Source organism: Zootoca vivipara, chromosome 4 (assembly GCF_965207765.1).
Source record: "Zootoca vivipara chromosome 4, rZooViv2.hap1.1, whole genome shotgun sequence".
In the NCBI taxonomy this organism is placed as follows: Eukaryota; Metazoa; Chordata; class Lepidosauria; order Squamata; family Lacertidae; genus Zootoca; species Zootoca vivipara.
The window spans coordinates 57003916-57009326 of NC_142587.1; the positions used below are offsets into that span (position 1 = coordinate 57003916).

At 43.4% G+C, this 5411-nt stretch overlaps 1 pseudogene across 1 annotated transcript; it reads left to right on the plus strand.

Annotated features, from left to right (window-relative positions):
• Window positions 1-2191: 2191 nt before the first annotated feature.
• LOC118085721 (glutamate--cysteine ligase catalytic subunit pseudogene) lies at window positions 2192-5114 on the plus strand (annotated as a pseudogene). Its single transcript, XR_015949585.1, has one exon. The product of XR_015949585.1 is annotated as a glutamate--cysteine ligase catalytic subunit pseudogene (transcript).
• Window positions 5115-5411: the final 297 nt, after the last annotated feature.

Genomic DNA, 5411 nt, shown 5'->3' on the forward strand with positions numbered 1-5411 from the left:
GGGGTTTAACTCTTTATACCCTGGAGTTCTATTGCCAACCAGACCAATCTGTCACAACATCCTTTTATATACTGTATTTGAACATGGCTATCATATCACCCCTTAACCTTCTCTTCTCCAGGCTAAACATACCCAGCTCCCTAAGCCGTTCCTCATAAGGCATCGTTTCCAAGCCTTTGACCATTTTGGTTGCCCTCTTCTGGACACATTCCAGCTTGTCAGTATCCTTCTTGAACTGTGGTGCCCACAACTGGACACAGCACTCCAGGTGAGGTCTGACCAGAGCATAATACAATGGTACTATTACTTCCCTTGATCTAGACGCTATACTCCTATTGATGCAGCCCAGAATTGCATTGGCTTTTTTAGTTTCTGCATCACACTGTTGACTCATGTCAAGTTTGTGGTCTACCAAGACTCCTAGATCCTTTTCACATGTACTGCTCTCAAGCCAGGTGTCACCCATCCTGTATTTGTGCCTTTCATTTTTTTGCCCAAGTACAGTACTTTACATTTCTCCTTGTTAAAATTCATATTGTTTGCTTTGGCCCAGTTGTCTAATTTGTTACGGTCATTTTGAAGTGTGATTCTGTCCTCTGGGGTATTAGCCACCCCTCCCAATTTGGTGTCATCTGCAAACTTGATCAGGATGTCCTCAAAGCCCATCATCCAAGTCATTGATGAAGATGTTGAATAAGACTGGGCCCAAGACAGAACCCTGTGGCACCCCACTAGTCACTTCTCTCCAGGATGAAGAGGAGCCATTGATGAGCACCATTTGGGTTCGGTCAGCCAGCCAGTTACAAATCCACTGAATGGTAGCATTGTCTAGCCCGCATTTTACCAGCTTCTTTACAAGAATATCATGGGGCACCTTGTCAAAGGCCTTGCTGAAATCAAGATAGGCTATATCCACAGCATTTCCTTTATCTACCAGGCTTGTAATTCTGTCAAAAAATGAGATCAGATTAGTTTGACATGACTTATTTTTCAGAAACCCATGCTGACTTTTAGTGATCACAGCGTTCCTTTCTAGGTGCTCACAGACCATTTGCTTAATGACCTGCTCTAGAATCTTTCCTTGTATTGATGTCAGGCTGACTGGGCGGTAATTGTTTGGGTCCTCTCTTTCCCCCTTTTTGAAAATAGGGACAACATTTGTCCTCCTCCAGTCTGCTGAGACTTCGCCTGTTCTCCAGGAATTCTCAAAGATTATTGCCAGTGGCTCTGAAATCACCTCTGCCAGTTCTTTTAATACTATTGGATGTAGTTCATCTGGCCCTGGAGACTTGAATACATCTAAACTAGCCAAGTATTCTTGTATTACCTCCTTACTTATTCTGGGCTGTGTTTCCCCTGCTGAATCATCTGCTCCATATTCTTCAGGTAGGGCATTGTTTTCTTTTTTGGAGAAGCCTGAGGCAAAGAAGGCATTGAGGAGTTCTGCCCTTTCTCTGTCCCCTGTTCGCATTTCACCATCTTCTCCTCTAAGTGACCCCACTGTTTCCTTGTTCTTCCTTTTGCTACGGACATACCCATAAAAACCCTTTTTGTTGCTTTTAACCTCTCTAGCAAGCCTGAGTTCATTCTGTGCTTTAGCTTTTCCGACTTTGTCTCTACACGTGCTGGCTATATGTTTGAATTCCTCTCTGGTGATTTCCCCCTTTTTCCATTTTTTGTACATATCCCCTTTAAATCTTAACTCAGTTAAAAGTTCTTTAGATAGCCACCCTGGCTTCTTTAGGCACCTTCCATGTTTCTGTCTCATTGGTATTGCCTGAAGTTGTGCTTTTAATATCTCCCTTTTAACAAACTCCCAACCATCATGAACTCCCTTCCCTTTTAGTATTTCTGTCCATGGGATTTCACCCAGAGTTTCCCTAAGTTTTCTGAAGTCGGCTTTCTTAAAGTCTAGAATTTGAGTCTACAGCTCCTTTCCGCTATATAATAAACTCCAGAAGAGCATGGTCACTCCTACCTAATGATCCTGCCACTTCTACCCCACTAACCAAGTCATCACTATCTAAAATGGCCTGTCCTACTATCAATGCTCAGGGAGCTCCTTCTGGGATGTGGCTCAAGCACCAATACAAACACTGAAATAGACAAACAACAATTTTTCCAACCACATTTTTCAACTGCCACGCCTCCCTGCTAACAACCATTGCCTAGCACCCGTTGCCATGACTCTGTTTCTCCAATATTCCATCTTCCTGACCACTGTGTTCTCTTTACTATATACTACATGCATCTCTTCTTCTTCATGTCCTTCTTTCCCAAGCTCCATCCCCTTGGTCTAAAGACTGCAGCTTGAAAAGGGCCAAACTCCTGCCCTGCAGACGAGAACTCCAACTAGCCATGCTCCCTGACAATACCACAGATATGTCGCATGATTTCCACTGCGCATGCGAGTTAGGTGGTTTGCCATTGCTGGCTTTGTGCTGAGGACAACAGACCGCTCAGCTCGTTTGTATATCAGAAATGGTGTACGCTCTCTCCTTCAACCTAGGACAAAGCAAATTATTGCATTACAGAAATCCAATATAAAGGACCCACCTCCCCCCTCTACCTACAACCACGTGCCCTGCTGCCGACACGGTCATCGCCACCATACGCATCTATACACACACAGTCGCTGACAGCCTCCTCAAAACTTTCTTCTTTCAGTGTAGCCATAGGTGCATGAACTAGGGACCACTCCATCCTGGAGGGCGGGAAGCTTAATGGAAGTGAAAGAGAAGTAAAGAGAGTAGTAGTATATTTTCCTTCCTCTCCCTCTTCCTAATTCTTCTGCCTTTTACCCTATCTGAAATAATTTTCACCACAGCTGGACTGCTTCTTTCCCCCACCCTCTCGGCAGCCACAACTTTCCATCCCCTCAGCCACTTTCTATGTCTCCTCCCTGTGGCATCTTGGCTCTTTTCACGGCTCCCGCTTAGGGCCATGGGTCTTCTGACACAGGGCTCCCCGATGAGCTGGGATAAGACGCAGCAGCATGTGGAACATGTGCGCAAGCACGGCATCCTCCAGTTCTTGCACATCTACCAAGCTGTCGGGGAGAGGCTCAAGGATTTGCTCAAGTGGGGGGATGAGATAGAATACATGGTGGTAGCTTTTGACCATGAAAATAAGAGAGCACAATTGTCCTTAACTGGAGAAGAAATTGCACTTACTTTGCAAGACAAGGTTGAAACGGTAGACACAAACCATCCAACTCTGTGGAAGCCAGAATATGGACGCTATATGGTTGAAGGGATTCCTGGACAGCCATATGGAGAAACAATGTCTGAGTTTAACACTGTGCAAGAGAACATGAGGAAGCGTCGGCAGGAAGTGGCATCACTGCTGAAACAAAACGAAGCTCTTTGCACTATCACATCATTTCCAAGATTAGGTTGCCCGGGATTTACGGTACCAGAGTATATCCCAACGCCTGTTGAGACAGGAGCCTCCAAGTCCCTCTTCTTCCCAGATGAAGCCATCAGCAAACACCCCAGGTTTGGTACTTTAACGAGAAACATTCGGCACAGAAGAGGGGGGAAAGTAGTGATAAACGTACCAATATTTAAGGACAGGAATACCCCATCGCCGTTTATAGAAACATTTGCTAATGATGATGGTGAAGCAGCAAAAGCAGCCATGCCTGACCATGTATATATGGATGCGATGGGGTTTGGAATGGGCAACTGCTGCCTTCAAGTAACATTCCAGGCTTGCAGCATCTCTGAAGCAAGATACCTTTATGATCAGCTAGCCACAATGTGTCCCATTCTGATGGCATTAAGTGCTGCAGCTCCATTCTACAGGGGCTATGTGACGGATGTTGACTGCCGTTGGGGAGTAATATCTGCATCGGTAGATGATAGAACCAGGGAGGAGAAGGGGCTGGAGCCATTAAAGAACAACCGCTACAGAATCAACAAATCCAGATATGATTCCATAGATGCTTACCTCTCCGAAAGCGGCGAAAAATACAACGACATTGATTTGGCAGTAGATAAAGAAATCTATGAGCAGCTGGTAAAGGAAGGCATTGACCATCTTTTGGCCCAACACATTGCTCACTTATTTATTCGTGATCCATTGATTATCTTCGAAGAGAAAATACACTTGGATGATGCAAATGAATCTGACCACTTTGAAAATATTCAGTCAACGAATTGGCAGTCAATGAGATTTAAACCTCCTCCTCCCAATTCAGATATCGGATGGAGGGTTGAGTTCAGACCAATGGATGTCCAGTTAACAGATTTTGAAAATTCTGCGTATGTTGTATTTGTGGTGTTGCTGACACGAGCCATTCTCTCATACAAGCTAGACTTTCTTATTCCTTTGTCCAAGGTAGATGAAAACATTAAAGTGGCTCAGAAACGAGATGCTGTCCACCAGGGCATGTTTTATTTCAGAAAAGATATTTATAAATGTGGAAATGCTGCTGTGGGCGGATGTGACCCAGCTCAGAATGTTCCAGAAACAGATGCCGAAGAGTATATCTTAATGAGCATAGATACCATTATCAATGGGAAGAAGGGAATATTTCCTGGGTTAATTTCAATTTTAAACTCTTACCTTGAAAGTATGGAAGTGGATGTGGATACAAGGTGCAGCATTTTAAAATACCTGAAACTAATTAAAATGAGGGCATCAGGAGAGTTAATGACAGCTGCTCAATGGATGCGAGAGTTTGTCACTAACCACCCAGCATACAAACACGACAGTGTGATTACTGAAGAGGTGAATTATAGTCTGATTTGGAAATGCAACCAAATTGCTGAAGAACAAGCTGAATGCCCTGAACTGCTTGGAGCATGCTTTAACGAAGTAAAATGCAGTGAAACTAAAACTGATGCTTTTTGCTGAAATGCTTTAATCAACTGTGGGAAATATAACACATTCTCTGCTGGAGCAGTAGCTACATTGCTGGTAAATATCTGCAGTTTTGTAATGCGAAGACCAAAATAGATTCTACTTCCATTTAAGATGGACCGATCTGCCAGAATATTCTCTTAAAACTCCCTACAATAGGCACAGTCTTATACTTATGCTTTATGCTGTGTACAGTACATGTAAATAGTAAAATGGTTTTTTTTTAAAAAAAAAACATCAATGCATTGTGAACCAGCTGGTACTTTTTAATGTGCTTATTTGGGGGCAATGCGGGAAGAACCAGTGTTCTCAAACGTTTATGTTATCGGCATTGAACAATCTGCTATATTTTAAGGAAATAACCAGAACCTGATTCACATAGATATTTTTCCCATTCTACCTTGAGAAGGTGATGTGGTCCTGATTCTACCTGAAGCTGACATGTGAAATCAGGTTTCCAGTCAAGCAGCCCAGTTCATAACAACAACAACAACAACAACAACAACAACAACAACCACAACAACAACCACAACAACAACAACAAC